The 23,474-nt window shown below is 36.0% G+C and overlaps 1 long non-coding RNA gene across 1 annotated transcript in view; it reads left to right on the top strand.

The window, feature by feature from the left end:
* The window catches only part of LOC110260243, a 317,296-nt gene extending 294,522 nt beyond the window's left edge, over window positions 1-22,774 (top strand). Inside the window, exon 4 of the long non-coding RNA XR_002343174.1 lies at window positions 22,261-22,774. This is a non-coding gene — a long non-coding RNA (uncharacterized LOC110260243). The remainder of the gene's footprint in view (window positions 1-22,260) is intronic.

The raw sequence follows: 23,474 nt of genomic DNA, 5'->3' as shown, positions 1-23,474 counted from the left end.
ACAAATCTTTTTCTGAGTGATGAGTCAAATCTCTTTATTGTTTTCCAGCCATGGGTAAGTGAGAAAGTTAGCTATATTTGTCTGTGTCATATTCACATTATATCAATCAGAACTTTTGGGGTGGTAAGTAACAGAAACACAGCTCAAGTTGGATAAGCAAAAACATGAGTTATTGTAGGGATTTGGGGGTTTCACATAGAACTCAAACATAAGATTGTGCTCCAACCTAACGTATGAGTTGAGGCCTGGAACTTAAAACCAATCTAATATGGGTTCTCTCAGTTTCTGCTTCATTCTTCTCTCCACATTCTGCCTCATTCTGTTTTGATCAACCAGACAACTGTGGCCATGGGGTGGAGCCACCTTGTCCCAACAGGGCAGCTCCTTCTGTAATCTTGTGGATTGATTACACATTTGTGATTATGAAGAGATAGTCCTAGGAATAGGAATTCTGGGCAGGCATTCTTTTCCATACTTAACACACATGTGTAAATGAGCATATACAAATCAATGGTACATTTAAATGACCAGAGTGTATTTCCAATAACTTGCCAGCTTAATATTGGTCATGTGTTCAGATTACATGAAAAAAAAATCAAACATGCTGTAGTGAAAGGAAGGGCAATGGTTTCACTAAATGCAGTGAAATAAAAACAATAACTACTGTTATTGAGGTATTACCTTTGAACAAGGCACTGTGGTAAAGGCTTTGAAAGCATGATCAAATTTAATTTTCACAACAATACTGTAGAGTGGAAAATATTATTATCCCCATATAATAATAGGATGATGAGTTCCAATACTAACATTATTATTCCAGGATTAAATGGAAGTTTAGAGAGGGCAAGAACTGTCTCAAAACTGCTCAGCCATGAAGTGGAAGAGCTTAAATTCATTCTGTGGGCTTTGGGCCTGTAAAGCCCATGCTTTTAATCATGAAACAGTTTATAATTGCATTTTATGTTTATAGTATGCTCTTTCTTCCAAATCTCAAGGTCATTTCCTAAAAATAAGGGTGCAGAGCATTCCATTCTGTTATGTTTTGATGGATTGAGATAATGTGATAGGATTCTGCTAATTACAAGTGAGTTGTAGCAGAAATTGTCTCAAAATTGTTCTTGAGCATTTGTATCTTAGTCCAGGTCTCTCTTGGTTTTTATCTGCCAAACCAGTTCTCCTTTTTAATGTCCATCTTCTTAGCTTTGTATACCTTTTCTTTTTTTCTATTCTTGTTTTTGAAAATAGAATTCTGTCTTTTTTATCTGCATTTATCTTTAAATTTGGAAGGCAAAAAACAAGCACACAAGAAAAACTCTCTAAAACCAAATAAAGGCCAACAAATAGGTATAAAGGATGCTGTGTAACACCTGTGTACATGCTATCCCAAATGCGTAAATATTGGCACTTAGTCATATTTGACTCAGAACATCTCTAGGAACTGAAACATCAGAGAAACAATGTTGAAGTCCTCCATACCCTCCTCTAAGGCTGCCTCCCTTCCTTTCTCCAGAGGACAGTGTATACCTTCTGTTGAGCATTTGTATATGTATCTTTAAATTTATATCATTTGTATAAGACCATACATATTGTGGTGCTCTTTGGTTGTTTTCTCACTCAACGTTATGGGTTTGATGTGGACAACTAAGCTATTTCCAAGGTTATGCTATTTATAATAAATGTTATGGGTTTGAGATGGCACCTAAGCTATTTACAAGGTTATACTATTTCTAATAATGCCACAATAATGTCCTTATATGTTTTGTAGAAATATTTGAGAGTTTCTCAAATATATAAGCTTACAGTCCAGTAGGGAAGGATGTCTTATATTTGGGGATATTCATAAATGCTATAAATAAAAATAATGGCACAAGGAGAAAGAACATGAATATGGTAAGGAAGAAAGTTGTTCTAATATCTTGCAGGAAGATGAGAGAATAGCAAATATGTAGACCCTGAGACAGAAAGATCCTCAGTATATTGATATTCTGAAATCTTGATATACTCCATTGTTTATTTCAATTATTTACCCAGAGTTTCTTTTGCATTTCTACATGTAATTATAATACCCATAAATGATAAAAAAGTATCACTTCTTCATAAACCTATCAGTTCTTTCTTTTTCTTATTTCATGTATTGACTATAAACTCCAGTACAACGTTAAAGAGAGAGAGCAAACAGTTTCTTTTAACTTTAATGTGAATATAGTGAAATATTTAACCTATGTTTGGTAAAAACCATTCATGTCCTTAAGGATAGTCTTTTTTTTTTTTCCTATTCTTTCACTGTTAGAATAATTTTTAAAACTGGTAGTCAACTGTGAATTTTTCAGTCGCTTATACCACTAACACTGATTCTTATGCCAAGATGTCACCAGTTTTAGTTTTCTTCATCCTTTGTTTTAGAATTTCCTCCATATTTCTTTTTTATATAAATAAGTTTATTTAGCATGAATAACATGCTAACAAGACTATTTCTTGATTTTTTTTGTTTTTGGAGGACCATAGTAAGAAATTTATTTCAAGGAATTGGCTTACACAATTGTAGGGGCTAGCCAGCTCAAAATCCATGAGACAGCCCATCAGGAAGGGCAGGCTGGAAACTCTCAGACATGAGCCAAATCTGTAGTCCACAGATTTCTTCAGTAAAGCCTCAGTTCTGCTCTTAAGTCCATAAAACTGATTGAATCCACTAAGATTATTTCAGATACTCTCCCTTACCTAAAAATCAGCTGATTATGGACATTAATCGCTTCTACCAAATACCGTCACAGAAACATCTAGGTTAATATTTGATTGAGTAACTGGGGACTGTAGCCTAGCCATGTGAATGCATTAAACCACCCAAAACAGCTTCTTAGGGCCCAGCTTCTAAAGATGTACAGTATTTTTCTGCTGCTTTCTGTTGGTCAAAGCAAGTCACTGGGGTTGATGTTGTTAGTGTTAGTTTAGACTTCCTGCTAGAGGAGCTTAAAATTTAACTCTATTTTCACTACTCCATTCACACTTTCCCTATTTCTTTCTCCTTATGATAGTTTTATAAAATTTTGAGTTAACACAATATTCAATGTTAGTATATATAGTACATATCAGAATAATGTATAAATAATGTAAATATGACAGCTAAGTCATGTAGTATGCTATATGTGCATTTCTTTTCTTATATAATTCTATTCCTTTCCCCCCTTGTTTTTGAGGAGCACATTCTCCCATAGTTTCCCCCAAAAGGATACCTATGGTAGGTGATACATAGTTACATCTTTATCATCTGTAAAAATTGTTATTTCTACTCTGGTACTTGCTTGGAAACCTGGATGGAGAGAGAATTCTAGAATATAAAAACACTCCTTCAGAATCGTCAAAATATTTTTGCATTGTTTTCTAGTTGCCAGTGATGCTATTAAATGTCTGATATCATTTTATTTTATTTTTACTTTTTTGTCTTTTTAGGAATCACCTGAAACGTATGGAAGTTTCCAGGCTAGGTGTCAATCAGAGCTGTAGCTTCTGGTCTATGCCATAGCCATAGCAACATCAGATCAGAGCCAGGTTTGTGACCTACACCACAGCTCATGACAACACTGGAGCCTTAACCCACTGAGAAAAGCCAGGGATCAAATCCACATTCTCATGGGTACTAGTAAGATTCTTGACCCACTGAGCCACAACGGAAATCCCAAATGTCTGATGTCATTTTAATGACATTTTAATATTTTTTCTATGATTTTTTTTCTTTAGAAACTATTTTTAGGTTTTTTCCTCACAAGAAGCTTATAAGATCTCCTTATCTTTAGTGTCTTGAAATTCCATTAAAATGTAGCTCACAGTCTTCATCCCAAGAAATTCTTTATTGTTTGATAATTTCCTCCCTGCTATTTTTTTCTGCTGTTTCTGAACTTTCATTATTCAGGTACACCTTTGAAAATCTTTTCTTTCTTATTTTTTTTAAATCTCTTTCGGGTTTTTGTTCTGCTTCTAGGAGATTTTGTCTTTCAAGTCTTCTATTAACATTTGAGTTCTAATGTCACTTTTTTTTAATTTCAAAGATATCTTTCAGAATTTCTGAGTGTTTCCTTTTTAAGACTTCCTATTCTTGTTTCAGGAATGAAATCGCTTCCCTTATCTTTGAGACTATTAAATTATTTCTTTTGAAGTTTTCTTCTGCTTCTTTTCTCTCTGAATCTTCCACTCTCTCTCTCTCTTTTTTTTTTTTTTTTTGGCCTTATTTGTTTTTGTCTCTTTCTCAGAGATCTGGTGATCCAACAAGTTGAGATGTGAATGGTCATGGACCCTTAATGATACTCATACAAGAGAGAATATAAAGTGTAAAAAAAATCTTTTTTTTAAATTTCAGTTAGAATCATACAACAGCTTTATTGAGATATAATTGAAATACAGTAAACTGCACATATTTAAGTATACAATTTGAGATACACATACATGCAGCTCTAAAACCATCATCATGATCAAGATAATGAACATATCTATCAATCTCAAAAGTAGCCATTGTCCCTTTGTAATCCGCCTATCTCTCTCTCCCAGCTCCTCTTTTCCAGGCAACTATTGCTCTACTTTCTGTCACTATATATTAATTTGCACTTTTCAAAATTTATGGAAATGGAATCTTATAATATGTGCTCATTTTTATTTGGCTTCTTTCACTCACATGATTATTTTGAAATTTATTCATTTGTTGCATATAGTTATTCTTTTTTATTTCTGAGTATTTTGTTGTATGGATATAATCACAATTTGTGTCGCTATTCATCTGTTCATAGAAATTTGCATGAATTTCAGTTTTGAGCCTTTACAAATAAAACTGCTATGAACATTTGTGTATGAGGTTTTTTAAATTTTTTAAAATTTATTTTTTAATTTCCCCAATACATTATTTTTTTCTACTGTACAGCATGGTAACTGTTACACGTACATGTATACATTCTTTTTTCTCACATTATCATGCTCTGTCATAAGTGACTAAACTTAATGATACACAGTGCTACACAGTGGGATCTCATTGCTAATCCATTCCAAAGGCAATAGTCTGCATTGATAACTGTAATTCAAATAGGATAAATGTAATATAATATTTTATTTTTATTGATTTTTTTTTCCCTTTTTCAGCTGTACCCTAGGCATATAGAAGTTCCTGGTCTAGGGATGGAATCTGAGCCTCATCGGTGACCTATGCAAGATCCTTAACCCACTGTTACTGGGTCAGGGATCAAGCCAGCAATGCCAGAGACACAAGCCAGATCACTAACCCATTGCATCACAGCAGGGACTGCTATTTTTGTTGATTTTAACTATTAGAATAGGGCTTAAGTATGGATATGTTGTTTCTAAACTATGAATGCATATAATTGTTCATATTTGAATTATCAAAAAATAAAAAAATACATGGGACTTTGAATAAGTCACGTAGTTCTAGAACAAGTGGGAAAAAAGATGAATAAAAATTATAGACAATAAAGGCGTACTTAAAAAGGCTTCTCTAGGAGTTCCCGTCATGGTGCAGTGGTTAACGAATCCGACTAGGAACCATGAGGTTGCTGGTTCGGTTCCTGGCCTTGCTCAGTGGGTTAAGGATCTGGCGTTGCCGTGAACTATGGTATAGGTCGCAGACATGGATCGGATCCCGTGTTGCTGTGGCCCTAGTGTAGGGCAGCAGCTGCAGCTCCGATTTGACCCCTAGCCTGGGAACCTCCATATGCCATGGGAAGCGACCCTAGAAAAGGTAAAAAGATTAAAAAAAAAAGTCTTCTCTAAAAATACAGATGATAAGTCACAGTGAAAACTATATGCAGAGGTTGACATTGTGACATGGATGGAGGGTGGTGGCCTCTAGATCAGTCCCTCTCCTGCATGTTCCTCTAGCACCAGTCCAGATTAGAAGTTCATTTGGCTCAAGATCCTTACTTGACTAAAGCAATAGGAACTTTATTAAACTCAGTAATTTGCCTTATAATAAATTAAGAATGTCTCTTCTTTAAGTAATTATAACTTCCAAATGATAAGAGAAAGTAGGCATTTTACAATGTAGCATAACAAAAAAGAAAGAAGACTTTACTTATGTGTACCGTGTGTAGTACATAGCCACACCAAAAATGTCTACATTTATGTAATGTGAAATTTAATCAGTTAGGAAATGAATCAGATAGGAGGAAGCAAGTATTCAGTTATATCATTCTTTTCTTTTTTCTTTTGTGTTTTCTTTATTATTTCAAAATAAGCTCGTCTTGATTGAAGAATTGTCAGTTTTTTTCTGTTGCTGTTATTTCCGTTCCCTTTTATAAAGAAATGGATAATAAGAAGGCCAGAGATGTCCCTGAGGGTAAAATTTGTCATTTTTAGCATGATAATTTGGGAAATCTTCAAGTTTTATTTATTATGTTTTATTATGAGTCTAAAAGTCATGAAATTGAGGGTTTCTTGAAGTTCGTAATTTTGTATGTTCCTTTGACTATGTAGCATCCAGTAATAAATACCAGGTTTGCAAATATAATGAATTATCTGGTCTAAATACACATTTAATGTTTGAGTTTTCCTAGCAACATTTCTACCAAATGGAAACCGTCAGTCTCTGAGTACTAGTAATGGCATTGTCAGTTCACTTCCTGTTCCTAGCGTCAACCATTGCTGCTAGTTTTATCCTTTGCTTTATTAAAACAAGCCTAATGTGTACAGTTCTTTCTCCTTAGAATATTTTTTCCTACCTTTACAGGACACAATCATACCAATATTTAAAAAGTAAAACCTAATTTTATTTCTTCTTTGAGCATTCTTCAAGTGTTCCTTTGCTATTGTAAATAATTTTAGACATTACTTCTCTAGGAAAAAAATAATTGCTCTCTTCTTGGTAATGTGAGAAGTTCTCTTAAGCATCACTATACAAGTTATCACATTAAGCATGGTTAGTTGTATAAACATTTATTTCTCTGCTATTAGCCAAAATTTTAAGGTACTTAAATACCATATCACAGTTACCTCTTACTTCCCAGTATATCTTAAATAAACAGCAAGTGTAGACAAAATACTTTGATATGAATTTGAAAAAAAATCTCCCAGATCTATGACCATTTTTATGGTGATGGGCTTCTCATAGAAAAGTAGTATAAAACAAGAAAAACAAGCAATATTCCATATTCTTGCTATAGGGGGACTGTAGAATTTTAACTCTTTATATATAATTATTCATTAAGGGGAAAAACTATATTACCACCAGCTACAACAAACTCTTGTTCTTGAACAGCTAAACCAACATCTCAACAAAATATAAGAATACACCCAAACGAGTAATGGGAACTGCATTTCTTCCACACTATGTGATGACCTTTTGGAAGACTTTTAGGATTCTTCCAACATCAGAACCATAGTTATGCTGGTTACTGTACCAAACCAAGTTAGTAGGCAGATCTATTTTGGCTCACCATTGGTTAAGAAAAAAATCTGCTCATGTTGATTACTGGTTGTCTCTTCTTAAACTTGTTTTGCTATTAAGATGATAATTAAACCAGTATTGATGGAGGGGCCATAGATTTTGTTGTGGTTAAAATCTTGGGGCTTAGAGATAAAGAGACATTATGTCATATTTTTTATCTTCAGGGATAACAGAGGAACCTAAGACAAGTACAAGAGCTTATCTTTATTTCTCTTTTCTCATCTGAAAAAAATAGAAATAAACCTATATCTGTGATTGATATTCTCTAGATTATATAGTGTATTTAAGGCATTCGCTAAATGCCCAGCACCTAGTAAATGGTAAAAATAGCCATCAAAATCATCAGTAGCAGCAGCATTATTAATAAGAAACTCTAGTATTTATTAGGTGCATATTAAACAATAGACATAATTACAAATTAGTGTTACTAAGTGTCAGATGAAAACTAAATATTTGGCATCAGTAGGGAGCAGGAGGAAATTTCCTTTTGCCATTTTTTTTTCTCCTTCCATTTATCAGGCAAAAATATTGGATACAGTGAGAAAATAACACAGCTTTAAAAAAACACTTATAAATTCCTCCTTGTGCATGTGTCCATTTTTGTATGCTCTTTCCTTTAGATTTCAAGGACCTTTAGGCCAGGGACTGAATTTAACCTAGTGTTTAATATGGGCATTTATTTATTCAGTTCTTAAAACTTCACTCTTGAATAAGCTGCCTTGGAGCTAAGGAGATCAGGCATCCCATTTTTTTGACGGATTATTTTATTTTTTTAGTACATTTGATGGGTGGCCTGTGAAATCCTGAGAGTATGGCAATTTCTCCCCCCATTTTTTTTTTGATTTTGATTTTATTTTTTTGGTATTGCAAATATGCTTACTCTAGTGTAGTAGGATTGTCATTCCTGGGTTCAGGATGTGGCTCTGCAGTCAATAGTTCTTTAGCATTATTTAAACACAACTCTGCCCAGGCACTCTGAATTTACAAGTCTTGGAATTGGTGAATAAATGAGTATTAGGCATTTACTTTGGACCAGGCCCAGAGCTGGACATTTTCTTTCTTTCTTTTCTTTTTTTTTTTTTTTTTTTGTCTTTTTGCCTTTTCTAGGGCTGCTCCCACAGCATATGGAGGGGTCTAACCAGAGCTGCTGCTGCTGGCCTATGCCAGAGCCACAGCGACGTGGGGTCTGAGCTGTGTCTGCGACTTACACCACAGCTCATGGCAATGCCAGATCCTTAACCCACTGAGAGAGCAGTCAAACCTGCATCCTCATGACACCAGTTGGATTCTCAACCCACTGAGCCACAAGTGGAACTCCACAATCTATATTTTAATAAGCAGGTTAAGTTATTCTTTTGGTCCACAGTCCATTCTTTTAGAACACTGTAGAAGGCAATATGGAGCTTTTGAAAGACTATTTTGCAGGTGAATTTCATTATTTTTGGGCGATGCAGGGTACAGGGATACTCAATTAGAAGCAAGGAAATATTTAGTAACACTGGTTCGCAAATTTGTCTGCACATAAGAATCATCTGTAATGCTTTAACAAATATTCATGCTTGGATCCCACCCCTGAGATTCAGAGTTAGTCTAGAGTGTGGTCTGGGCCTTAAATTTTTTTGAAGTTCCCAAGGTAACATTTACATGCAGTAACTTTTAAAAGCCACTCATTTAGGAGCCTGTCATAATAGTCTGTTTGGGAAATATTGCAGCCCTGAATTAATGCAGGATTAGCAGCTCCATTGGTAGTCCATTAGCATTTCTGGGTGGGTTGGAAAGGGGGAATTCTTCCTTCCCATGAGCCATATTAACCTTGTATTATGAGTTTGGGACTGATTTTAGTATCTACTTTTCACCTTCTGCTGATCACCCACATGGTGCATTACCCAAACCTGCAACCCTTGAAATGGTGGGGAGGTCACAGACATGTGGATAAAGCTAGAGAGAAGGAAATATAAACTGATTCCCAGAAATGTGGTTTCAGTCTTAACCCCACTGTTGCCTTTGAGTCCTCATCCCCTCTGTTCTGGTCATGCCCTGGTAGGGGGGTTGCTTAGCTTGATAATTATAGTTGAATAGTAGTGGCTACCTGGGATGTTGTTTTCCATGTGAACTTGAAAAGAATGTGTATCCTGCTGCTTTTGGAAGGAATGTTCTACATATATCAAGTTGATCTGATCTAATGTGTCATTTATGGCCAGTGTTTCCTTACTGATTATCTGTCTAGATAATCTATTCTAGATTACTGAAGTAAGTGGGATATTAATGTCCCCTACTGTTGTTACTTTGCTTTCTATTTCTCTCTTTATTTCTGTTAACAGCTGCTGTATATATTAGGTGCTTGTATATTGAGTGCACAGATGTTTACAAATGTCATATCCTCTTACTGAATTGACCTCTTTATTATTATGTAATGCACTTATTTGTGTTTTCTCACAGTATTCTTTTAAATATATATTTTGTCTGATATGAGTATTACCACTCCAGCTTTCTTTTTTCCCCCATTTGCATGGAATACCTTTTTCCATCCCTTTGCTTTCAGTCCATATGTATCTTTAGATCTGAGGTGAGTCTCTTGTAGGCAGCATATAGTTGGGTGTTGTTTTTTATCCATTCAGTCTTTTTTTTTTTTTTTTTTTTTTGTCTTTTTGTTGTTGTTGTTGTTGCTATTTCTTGGGCCGCTCCCGCGGCATATGGAGGTTCCCAGGCTAGGGGTCGAATCGGAGCTGTAGCCCCTGGCCTACGCCAGAGCCACAGCAACGCGGGATCCGAGCCGCGTCCACAACCTACACCACAGCTCACGGCAACGCCGGATCGTTAACCCATTGAGCAAGGGCAGGGACCGAACCCGCAACCTCATGGTTCCTAGTCGGATTCGTTAACCACTGCGCCACAACGGGAACTCCCATTCAGTCTTTTGATTAGTGCATTTAGTCCATTTACATTTAAAGTAATTAGTGATAGTTATATACTTATTGCCATTTGTTAATTTCTTTATGGTTGTTTGTGTAGTTCTTCTTTGTTCCTTTCTTCTTTTGGTTTCTTCCCATGTGGTTTGATGAATATTAGGTTTAGATTCCTTTCTCTCTCTCTCTTGTTTATTCATTGTAGGTTTTAGCTTTAGGTTTGTGACTATTGTAAGGTTCATATATATCGATCTGTATATATAGCCATCTGTTTTAACCTGATAGTCACTTAAACTCAAAGACATTCTAAAATCTCCACATTTTTACTCCTTCCCCATGTTATATGTTTTTGTTGTCATTTGATACCTTTTTATTTTGTGTATTCCTTAACTGTTTTATAGTAATTGTGCTACTTTTGTCTCTTTTTGTTGTTGTTCTTTTTATGGCTGCGCCTGTGGCATATGGAAGTTCCTGGCTTAGGGGCTGAATCAGAGCTGCAGCTTCTGGCCTACACTGTAGCTAGCAGCAATGCTGGCTCTTTAACTCACTGAGTGAGGCCAGGGATCAAACCTGCATCCTCATGGAGACTATGTCAGGTTCTGAATGCACTGAGCCACAATGGGAACTATAGCTATTTTTGTCTTTTAACCTTCACACTAACTTTTATGTGAAAATAAAAGTTTTCCACTGCTTTTACTATGCGAAAATTTTCCTTCCATATATTTTCTCATATCAAGTTGTGGCCTTTTCTCTTCCATTTAAATAAGACTCAACATTTCTTGTAAGTCTAGTTTAGTGGTTATGAACTCTAAAGTTTTTGCTTCTCTGAGAAACTTTTTTTTTTTTTTTTTGGCTGTCTGTGAAAGTTCCTGGGCCAGAGATTGAACCTGTGACACAACAGTGTCCCAAGCCACTGCAGTGACAATGCCAGATCCTTAACCCACTGTACTACAAGAGGACTCCCTGAGAGAATCTTTATTTCTCCTTCAATTCTGAATAACCTTGTTGGATAGAGTATTCTAGCTTGTACATTTTTTCCCTTAAGCACTTTAAATATATTCTGCCACTTTCTTCTTACATTTTTCTCTTAAGATTTCTGCTGAAAATATGCTAGTAGTCTTGTATGGTTTCCTATGTACATAATTGATTATTTTTCTCTTGTTACTTTTAAGATTATCTTTAAACTTTTCCCATTTAAATTATACTGTGTTGTTGTGTGGACCTCTGGGTTCATCTTGTTTGACACTCTGTGCTTCCTGTTCTTGGATGTCTGTTTCCTCCCACAGGTTAGGGAAGTTTTCAGCCATTATTTTCTAAAATAAGTTTTCTGTCACTTGTTCTCTCTCTTCTCCTTCTGAGACCCCTATAATAAGAATGTTAGTAATCTTGATGCTGTCTAGGAAATCCTTAAACTCTCTCATTTTCTTTTTTCTTTTTGCTCTTTGGATTGGATGATTTCTACTACTCTATCCTCAAGATCACTTATCTCTTCTTCTGTATCATCTAATTTACTGTTCACTTCCTACTGCTTATTTTTACTTTCAGTTACTGTATTACTCAGTTTTGATTTTTTAAAAATCTTTTCCAACTCTTTGTTGAAGTTCTCCCTGAGTCCCTCCATTCATTTCCTGAGGTTGGTGAGCATTTTTAAACTGTTACTTTGAACTCTTTGTCAGGTAAACTACTTATGTCCATTTCATTAGGGATTCTTTCTGGGATTTTATTTTACTCATCTGTTTGGAATATATTTCTCTGTCTCCTCATTTTGTTTGGCCTCTCTCTTTTGTTTGTCTGAATTTTGTTAAATAGCTATCTCTCCTGGTCTTGAAGAAATGGCCTTGTGTGGGAGTGACTACTGTAGAGACCACTTGCATCTGGTGGTTGTGGCAGGCTGGCTGGACCTATCAGTGCAGGTGGAATATTCCCAAGCGGGGAGCTTCACCTGAGGCCAGCTTTGCAGGGTATCTGAGTTGCATTGGGCCCTGGCTGTGGGCAGTCCCCAGGGATTCATACAGTGGCACTCTTGACATCTCTGATCTTGGAGAGGGGTCCAGAAGTTCCCTGCTTATTTGGTATACTCTAGAGTTAGTAAATAAACTTTCCTCCCAGTAATCTAGGTGCTTCTTAGACTGCTATTTTTTTCACTGTGTCCTAGGGTGGGACAGTATTGCTCAGCAATATCTCTGCTATTGTTTGCTGCATCAGGGGGTTCTGGTGGATAACATGTTTCTATCTTTCCTACCCATTTCTATGTAGTCCTTCTATGTGCTGTTAGCTATTCCTTCAGCCCTAAGGCTTTCTTCAGGAGGATTTTCTCTGTATGTAGATTTGGTATGTCTATGGGAAGAGATGAGCTCAGTCAGGGTCTTTCTATACCACTATCTCAAAACCCTTGGCCTTTTTTCTTTTCATCCTGAAGAAGAGAACTAAAAGACTCTCCTTATTTTATTTTATGGTCGCTACTGTTTTTCTTCATAAGTGGCTTTTTTGAATTTCCTACCCCAAGGATAACCTAAGCTCAGCAACTAGCTTGCGCTGTATCAGACACACTTTATTGGTTAAATATCACATCCTGCAAAAGCTATAGAACAAAGAAATGGCAGTAATTAAATTTTTTTATAGCAGTAAAAATCTTTAAAGGAAAATGGAGAAATTAGAAAAACTATCAGTGCCAATATTATCTTACATTGGATATTAGCATTTCCATTTTACAAATGATAAAACCAAGGTTCAGAAAGCATCCTAAACAGCTTCTATTATCTTTCTGGTATCAAAATAGACTTAACCTGAATCTAATGCATCACGTTTGACCCTATGTTAAAAAGTGTTTCTCTGTAGTTTTATGGCATTTTCTTACTACAGGTTTCAAGCTGAGAGCTCCAGAAGTTCTTGGGCAATACCGAAAGGATTAACTCAAGATATTAAATTATAGTAAACATGTATGAAACACTTACTATGTACCTGATTTTCTTCTGAAATACTTTACACTTTTAACTTATTTAATTCCTCTAACAGTCACCTGAGTAGGTGCCATCATCAGTCACATCACATAGAGCAGGAAGCTGGGACACAAAGAGATTGAATAACCTGCCTATGTTCCATTGCCAGAGCCCAAGTCTATGTTCCCAGTGACTTTGCCCTGCTGCCTCTATGCACAGCTTTCTTAATATCTTCTCCTCCAGCCTTTCCCCTCTCCTAACAAGTACTGCCCAGTAGACTGGCATTTAGATTTTAGCCACCCACTGTTCATTCTGTTTTTTGACTGTACTTCACTTATATAAAATCCTTCTTGGGAATTTCTATAATATTTCTTTTCTTTCTCTTTAAAAGAGTCCAGTACTACAGATCTTGGATTATGTTGGAGTCTTCCACTTTCCACCTTTACTTGAATTGAATGTTACCCTGTATCTCTTTCATACTTATCTGTTTCCCATACCTTGGGCCTGTTTTTTCTATGACCATAGAAGCTATAGTCTCTGAAAAATAATTTTCTTCACATTATTTTACATTGCTGAGAATATTTTAATGGCAGAGGTTTTAATGATTTATATTCAAGAAATGGTACACCCTTTGGCTAATCTGCTTGCAGTTAGATTTATTTGCTATCTGAGCCTCGGAAGATCAAGTCTTTTTTCATATTGACATGAATGTTTCTGGCAGTATAGGTACTATATAAACCCAAGAGGTTATGAAGATTATTTTCTAAAGTTGAAATTGGTTATTCCTTATAAAGCTTGGTTATAACTATTGAGATCACAAAAATAAAATGTCAACTCTTTGATTATTTAGAGAATAGAATTGCTTTCATTCTATGAATATAATAGCAGCTCCATGTTATAGCATTACAGATTGAGGGTTCCCCCCCCCAAATAGTCATTCTTAGAGGAATGATATATAGCTTGCCAACATACAGTACAGCTGATGTAAAAAGTTTGTGATGGCAACCCTAAATGTTTTATCACCTGTCAGAAATTTCAATGATAATAAAAAGTAACATCCTTTAAATTAATTAGACATGATTAGGACTTCAAGCCCAGAGGCCACTTCATTATGCAAAAATTATAACAGTTAGCTATTTAAATTACCATTAAATTGATTCTTATGTTAATTGATATCTCACTTATAACCCTAGATTTTAATTTATATAAGATCTTTGGAAATAATAATAAGGTATAATAAAATATTATTTTGAAGAAATTCTTTTGTGAAGAAATACACTGAAAAAACTGATTGTTACATTTGACCATTGGTAAAACTTCTGAGTTAGAATAAAGCTAATTTCTCACAAAATGGCATGGCTTGAATTCATCTTCTGTGTTTATGTAGCTCCCACAAACACCAATAGAAGTTGCATGTGTGGTTTGAGAAGGTAGTTTTACCCTCAGTGAGCACTGCCTTATTTTTTTTCTGTCTGACACAGGAAACAGAGTTTAATTTAACCATTTGAGATACAGCATGTGCTATGACACATTTTGGAAAAGGAAGGTAAAGTGAATATGTGCATAGGTGGCTTTTGAAGATAGGGTGATATATATTTCAGAGAAGAACTGACACCATGGAGTAAAATGTATTTGAGTATCATCTTATAGGGTTTTAATAAGCAGGTGCTGTTAAATGCATTTTCAAAGTTAAAATGCCAGTTGCAGGAAACTTCAGATTGTTCTTTAGGGACAAATTGAGATAAACTGAGGCATTTCTCAGTTCAGATACATAACCTCTTTTTTTCATTTGTTTCAAGTGACTAGTTTTGAATCTTCAGGATGGCAGATAAATTAAAATATTTTATGGCCTCTTTTAAAGTGTCAGGTCTCTACTAATTAAAATCCCTTTCCATTTCTAAATTTCTTACCATGGTGTAAGTTCCGCAAGTTAGGAAATAGAGTTTATCAATACCATATGGACCTAATTTCTGGGGCTAGTTTTTCAATTACCAAAGAATTTTCCAAGGAATCTCTGGTTTGCTTTGTGGATTTTAGCAATGACCGTATTCAAACTGTAAACTGCAATTACAATATTACAAATTACAATAAATTATATTTATTAGTGTGGAATCTGGATTGGTTTATTCGGGGAAAAAATGTTAGTGATGCAAAAGTAGGTTTATGTAGTGTAGGTTAAACTCCCTTACACTGTCACTGCTTTAATTACTTCACACCTAAGAGCTTTGTTCCCATTTTAGTTTTTTTCTTTGTTTCTGTTTTGCTTTCTTTATTTGTCACACTTCATCACATCCTGGGGACTGAGTAGAGATGCATCTAGAAGTTGAGAAAGGTCAGTGCTCATTAAGGTACAGTTGGAAGCAGGTGAAGTCTGAGAGGAGATGCAGAGTTGGAGATGAGACTGGTAGAGGACTTCATGGAAAGGGGGTACAGTTTTTTTTTTCCCAGTGAGATAGGGTCTTTTTATTTTTATTTATTTTTATTTCTTAATGAATTTTGTTACATTTTTAGGTTTACAACAATCATCACAACCAAATTTTATAGCATTTCCATCCCAAACCCTCAATGTATCAGGGGGCACAGTTTTATCAAAGAAATCCCAGAAGTCATAATCCAAGGAAGACGCTGGGCTGGTAGCATCATCCCACCATTGCAGTCTCTGCTTTGTCAGGCTTATTCATACTTCATTTATGCAAACTTCATTTCTGCTTTTCCAGTAGTTGCCCTCTCAGATACTTCCCAATGGGGGGCTCCAAAGGGAAACTGGAAAACTCCAGGAGGAGGACTCGTTCATTTCTGTTACTCCCTGTTCTTATGAGCATTACCATTGTGATGCTGCTTCACCCAAGGAGCTGCTGTTCCCTCCAGTAGCAGCTATTGATTCACTAGTCAGTTTCCTAAACACTCACAAAAGCTCGCCCCATAGGGCCATCAGGGCTAGTTGGCCAACACATCTTCCTCCAGGGTCTGCATCCCAGAGCTGCAGGATTCCTTCTCTGAACTCAGAGGCTCTCGCACTATGTTAACCAATACAGAAGCCACTAGCTACATGTGGCATTTAAACTTAAATAAAATTAAAATTGAGTTTCTCAGGCACATTTTAAGGGTTCAGTCACCTCATGTGGAGAGCACAGAACAGTCCACGACTGCAGAAAGTTGTATTGAACAGCTGCGATGTCCAGCACCAGTTGACCAGGGATGACTTCTCCAAGGTCTGAGTTTTTGTTCTGTGTGGCTTTTCCTACAATCTTTCACATTTTGATAATCTCAACCTCTTCCCAATGTTCCTTCATCTGTAAAGATGGCAGCCCTTTCCCACAGCTGCTACCTCCATTCCTTATTTCCTTTTTTTGCCTTATTTATTTTTTGCCTCTTCAGTTCTTTGATACATTGGTAGTAATTCTTCATATTAATTCTTCTCTATTAAAATCAAGGCCAATTATATAACTGAGGGACTGGTGCAAAAAGAAAATGCTGTTCCTCTCTTAAAAAAAAAAAACAGGATAAAATAACATTAAAATACACATAAGATTTTTTTCTTTCTTTTGTCTCTCTCTCTCAACTTGTCATGCTGGTTTCTTTTTTCCTATTTAATATCATTCTACCTAAAAGTGCAATTCAAATTTTAAAAAAGTAGTATGAATTTTACCATGTATCTTTATATTGTTCAAGGCCAATTTTAACTGCAAATATCAGACCACTTTTAAAATGTAGAATTGCTAGCATTGCACAATTTGTATTTTGTGCCTCATTCCTGGAGCATGCCTTGAGCTGGCCAGAAGGAAAGAGTGCAAGTGATACTCAGGAAGACTGGAGGAGGATGAGAGGATATTTCCAGACAGAGAGCCAGCTAAAAGAGGGTTTTCAGGCATGAGGATACTCAGAGGGTGAATGCAGATACTTACAGAAGTGCATGGTTTGCCCCACTAGCAGACAACTGGGACTGATGGCTGGTGGATATTTCCTTTCACTGGCCCTTGAACTGATATGGCAGGTGGCAGATGGGTGGCCTCCAAGGAACTTTAAACCTCCCTTCTAGGAACACACTTGGTATCTAGATGGGGGTGGGTTAGAGGCCCACTCCATCCAGACAGGACTGGACAGCCTGGGGAGGGGATGGCCACTGCCATACCTTGCACCCTGAGTCTGTAGGACATGTATGTCTAAATATGACCTTTCTGCTCCTGTTCCCAGGCTCATGCTGGTGGTAGAGGGTGGGAGCAGTCACTGGGCAGTGGTAGGGAGAGGGAGACCAGTCAGGGTCTGGGAAGCAGAATGAGGCAGAGTGGGAGGCAGTCTGGGGAGGTAGCAGGAGGTGGGACCCATCTATGAGCTGATACTCTAAGTCCTTGGAACTCGTTCTATTGTCCCATTGGATCTCACATACAAAATACAAATTCAAAGATAAAATTACTCCACATTCCAACATAGTGACAACAGAGCTTTGAACTCCTAGTGTGGGATCTTTTGAGCAGGGGGGTCTGTGCAGGTGTGTCAGTCACTTGTCCTTCAAGTTGATCCTGGTTATAATAACTTGAGTGGCTCCGTCTCTTGATTGGACCCTGACTGATATTGATGGGAAGCCAGACTTTAGGTTAACTCTGGGGGAGAAGGGAACAGGTGACAAATTCTGACAGTTCCATTGAAAATTCTGTCAGTGGGATTTTGCCTCCTTTTTGCTGTTGACATTTCTCAGTTGACCCCAGTGCTCATGGCTTGAATTCTTATCTTTGATCTTTCTTTTTAAAATGTAGAGTGGTAGTAAGTTGCTTTTCTATGTTACTGTTTTTTGTCTCTACTCCCTCACCACACCTTCTGTCTTCTTCAGATGCCTCTACTTTGCACAATTACCTCAAGAATAGATTCTGCCCTTCAATATTATCCAGACTTCTATTTCTGTTTTTGATATGCTCCAGCCTTTTACTTGTGAAGCATTTTTTTTTCATAGATAAGAACCATTTTTATTACTGCATGTCTCTATGTATTTAAATTCTGAGCTTTTACCTGCAAATTCCCAAGAATCTCAGTCTCCATGAAACTTTCACAAGGGTTTACAAATTCCTTGGGTGGCAGATTTGCACACCTGTGCTCTCTTTCCTTTATTACATTAACTTTGGTGTCATCCAGGAGCAGTTTTCAACTTAACACTTCTGCCTACCCTGTGTGCTTGATGTACTCACAATTATTTGGAGGTTAAGAAGAGAATTGGCTGCCTTTCCTCCTGAATACCTAATCTAGAAATGGCCTGGAGTTTCTTTTTACTCTTTGCACTCAAGGCAGGTCTCTGTAGGTCTGCTGGGTAACGTGTACTAGTGCTTCTCAGTCTTTTCCAGCCCTTTGACAATGGGTTCCTTAGGAACAGAATGATAGACTCAGTAAAAATTTTAGTTGGATTGAATTTAATCGATGAACTTGTTGGGATACAGGGGAAAAGAGAGGATGGAAAAACTTGACTTTCTGTTAATTCAAACCATGGACCACATCTTTGTTGTCAGAGAACATATATCCACTTCAAGGTCAACCATATACAAATAGATTTTCACATTTGAGGGAAGAAGTTCCCTAGTACAAATATCTCCTTACTACTCTGCTTCAGTTAGTAAAATTCCTAAACAAATAAATAGAAAGACTATCTGAAGTATATAGCTCCTTCATCCCAGGAGGGCTATTCCAAACACAGGGACTGTGTGGTAAGACCCCGTAGCCAAGACGACTGAGGGATCCAGTTCCCAGAAAATGCCAGAAAGGGGTGAGAAATTTCAGGTAAGCAAGACTGACAGCATTCAAAATTTTGCTTAGTCATTTTCATGCCCACCAACATGTACATACACACCAGCCGTCTTTCCTCCTCTCTTTTCCATAGCCACAGTAAAAACTCAGCTAAGGAACATGAGAAAGTCTGTATCATTTGATCAGATAAATGAAAACTTTGGGATATACCAAGAAGACCCAAGTTGGAAAGCAGTAATTAGTAGGTATAGGTGACTGGGAAAATGATAAGAGTTTTGCATTTGAAGAGCTGACTAACCCTAAAGCGATTAACAGAAACTAAGCAGTTGTCCTTTTCACCTGAACATATGCCCAGATTAGGAAGGGAATCTGGGAAAAGGCTGAAGTTGTTGCCACCTGAGGAATGTTTCTTCCCAGAACAGAGCCTAGAAGAACCAAGGGCATTTCTGCTTAAGATAAGTCATGTAAATATTGTACAGGTGTCTATAGAAAATATTTCCTCTCAGTAGAGACACACTCTGCTTTACCAAGACAAAATTGATCAAATGCATATTTGTAGATAGACAGCAGGCTTCAAACTTTACCACAGGCTGTTAAGGTGTGAATACAAGAAAACAGTGTATCTAATTGTGCTGCTCCTATGATGATTGTGAGTAAATGCCAAGTACTAGTAAGCAGTTATTTCATGCCAGAATCTTCTTAAATTCACTGAAAATCAATGATAAGTGGCTTCTCAATAATAAAATTGCAGGTTCAATTCCAGGAGTTTGTTTGTTATAAGAAATAAGTTATGTTTGTGTTGTGGCAAATACATGTAACTCAAAGCTTTCATGAAGAGCATTTTGTGTCTATAACTAATCTTGTAAACCACATTGTTTCTTATTTGAGTTAGGCACATTTTCTAATTATATTATTTCAAAGATTATTCAATGTAAAGTTTGGACAGATGGACTTAATAGTCTTTAGTATGCTTTTCATCCCTGTAAATGTGACTATTTCATATTATGGTTTAATTAGTTTTGGTGGAATAAGCATTTTGTGAATATAACATAAATACATAATACGCATATAAAGTTCATGCATAAACTGTTTATTATTCTAAAGGTAAAAAATTTCAATGCTCTTACATCTTCCAGTCAGAAGATTCAATAAATGAGCCATATCAGATGAAACATCTGTTTCAATTGGAGTATTCCTTAAAATGTGTATTTCTTCATCAAGCTTAAATATCATCCACCTTTGTATTTGCTTTTCAGTTCTGGGTGACACTAGGTTAAACAATGGAGTAAATGGATTGGGACCCAGGTTAGATGCCATTTTCAATCAATGCCTGTATGTATTATGCTACCCTTTCAAGACGCTTTTGAAAGAGTCAGTTTTCTGTTATACCCATTAGAGAGAAAGGCTAAAAATATTTTTGTTTGCTTTTCTTGCTTATATTTTTTCAGCTTGTTAGACTAGGGTCTGTTTTGTATAGGTTATTTGCAATTTCATCATCATCCAGAGAAATGTGGTTTGCAAATTAAAATAGTAACATCAGCAGTTTCCCCTGAGAGAGACTTGCTCCTACTCTGCCAGAGGCAGTATCACTAAGTAACAATAGTTAGAAGGTTTTTCTCAGCTGCTGCTGTGCTTATGAGTGTATGAGCCCTGGCAGGCAGGGACCTGTCCTCTGCAGATGCTAATATAAACTAATGTGAGCCATAATCATGAATTTCCTTTGGATACATGGCATTACTATTATTACTACAAGAATGTTTGCCAAAGGCAAAAAAACCCCAACCAAATAACAATACACAGTCTTTCTGATTCCTCCACTGTCTGCTTCATTAAGTGATTCTCCAGAACCTCAGCTAAATATATTCCCTCTCTGGACCTATCTTGCAATCCTTGCTCCTATCAAAGTAGGAACATTGGCTGAGTAATGACTGTAAAACCGCAGCCTAAGAATGCAAGCCAATTGTGTTTTCGTTTTGTTTTATATTTTTTATTATGTCCCTCGGATTAAGTAAAAGCTAATGTGTCTTTCACAATTGCTCCATTTTTTTTGAGAACTCATAATCAGGACAGAGGGAAGAGTGGTGTAAGAAAGCTTATGTATGTATATGTTCGTGAAATAACATTACAAACCATCAACATCTGTCTGAAATCACTGTTGTGATTATTGCTTGCATTTATGGAATTATTTTTGCTATGTTTATTTATAAAATAAATATTGGTGAAGCTCTTTTCTAGATTGTGTGAGGTTGGCAGCATGGAAATATGAATTAGCGTCTAATACAAAGTACGAACAGAAAAGGATTGGAACATGGAGTAAGAAGTGATCTTTTTGGTGAAGTGGATTTAGAGGAGATTAGATGTGAGCCAGATGTTCATGCTAAAAATCATAGGATGGAAGTGTCTTCTTGGGAGAGTGAGCAATATGAAAATATCTTGGCCACATGAGGCTAGCTCCAGAATCTAATCAGATATTAAAATTCATAAAACAAGAGGGGGGTAGGAAAGAGTGATATCTGGTTTTTCAAATGACTTTAATGATGTATCAGAAGGAGAGGGCAGGCAGTTGGTGCTGTAGCTTTTCCCCTAGCTCCTGGAACACAGAGAGTTTGAATCTCTCTCACAACATTAACTCAGGTAATTGTTAGGTGCTTGCCTTTATTGGATCCAAGATGCATGAGACTCTATTTGAGACTTTGATATCAGAAGAAACCTTGGTACATTACTGTCCAGATGTTTATTTAGTACCCAGTGGCCAGTATTGATAAGATGGAGCTACACCAGAGAATGAATGCTAGTTCTGAACCTTTGAGGGAACCATGGCCCACTAGGTATAAAATCCTAGAATAATGTTGCCTTCGGGATGGATTAGCAATGGGATCCTGCTGTGTAGCACTGGGAACTCGGTCTAGTCACTTATGATGGAACATGTAATGTGAGAAAAAAGAATATATACATATAAGTATAACTGGGTCACCATGCTGTACAGTAGGAAAAAATATATATATGTATAAATAATTGATAAAAAAACATACTTTCTTATCAAAAAAAAAAAAAGACCCTAGAGCCCGTGTGTTCTCAGACCTTTAATTATCCACACACAATGAGCCTTGTCTATTTTGAACATAAACAACTCAAGTGGTGAATGACCAAGACATTAGAAACTGCCCAGAAGTCACCAGACCTCTTTTTTCACCCTGCTTTGCATAATCCATATTTTCCTTTTCTGTTTTCTTTCCTAACGTGCCAGGCGAAATTAATTCTCTCTTGTCAGTTGGATGTCAGTCTGAACTCAAGACCACCGCTGTTAGTAGGACAGAGTTGGAATTGGGGATAAGATCTTCACATGTAGTTATTTTTTTATCATAAATATTTCATTTTCACAGTACGAACATAAATAATTAAAACTAAAGTCACCAGTGTCTACAACCTAGAGGTAATTATTAATGTATCCTTAATATTGATAGCCATTTAATAATAGAGTCCATAAATGTAGTCTTTTATGTATTATTTTTCTCATATGTGTCATGAATATTCTATATTGCTAAGAGTAACTATATATCATCATTTTTAATGGCTGCATAGAATTCTGTTGTGTGGCAATTAAATTATTTAATCAATCTCTTGTCAACACAATTGCTAATTTTTCACTATTAAATTCAATACTATTTTTGATACATGTGAAAAATTACTTTTCTGAAAATTCTTACCAATTTATAATTCCACAGGTAGCATATGAGACAACAAACTTACCCATTCTCCTACTAGCACTGAATTTATGTTTTAAAAAATCTCTTGTCAGCTTAATAGTTGGAAAACGTTTCTTTGTTGATATTTGTATTTTCTAATATTCTTTTGATATAACAGAAAATTATAAAAAAGAAGGTATCACTGAAAATCCTGTCATATAGATAACTGTGTTAAAGTCTTAGTGCCAAAAAAATAAAATTGTGGTTCTTAGCCATCTGAAAATTTTCAATGAATATATGCATATGACTTTTTAAAATACTTTGGATTATTTGGTACATACTGCTTTTCTTCAACAATGTATTTTATTTAAAATTTTAATGACAAAATGATATTGTATATATTTTACAGTTTCTCTAATTGTTGAATATACTTTTTCTTATCTTTTTAGTATTATAATAATGCTATGATGAATATCTTTATATAGAGTGTTGCTCACTTGTCCAATTATTTCCTTAATGTGCTTCTCTAAAAATGGAACTGTTGGGTAAAACAGTCAAATTGTCTCTTATAATACCAATTCCTGCCTCCATCAGCCATGTATATAAAATCCATTTCTCTACATTCTAGCCAACACTGGGTATAGAAATATTTTAAATCTCTACCAATAAGATGGATGAAAGATATTTTAAATTACACGTCTTAGATTCAGTGAGATTATTATTTAATATTTTTGACTATTATTTCTTCATTTGTAAGTTGCTCTCTTTTCTAGTA

Source organism: Sus scrofa, chromosome 4 (assembly GCF_000003025.6).
Source record: "Sus scrofa isolate TJ Tabasco breed Duroc chromosome 4, Sscrofa11.1, whole genome shotgun sequence".
NCBI classification, from domain to species: Eukaryota; Metazoa; Chordata; class Mammalia; order Artiodactyla; family Suidae; genus Sus; species Sus scrofa.
Note: the sequence above shows the minus strand (reverse complement) of the source record. Positions and strands in the feature narration are given on the sequence as shown.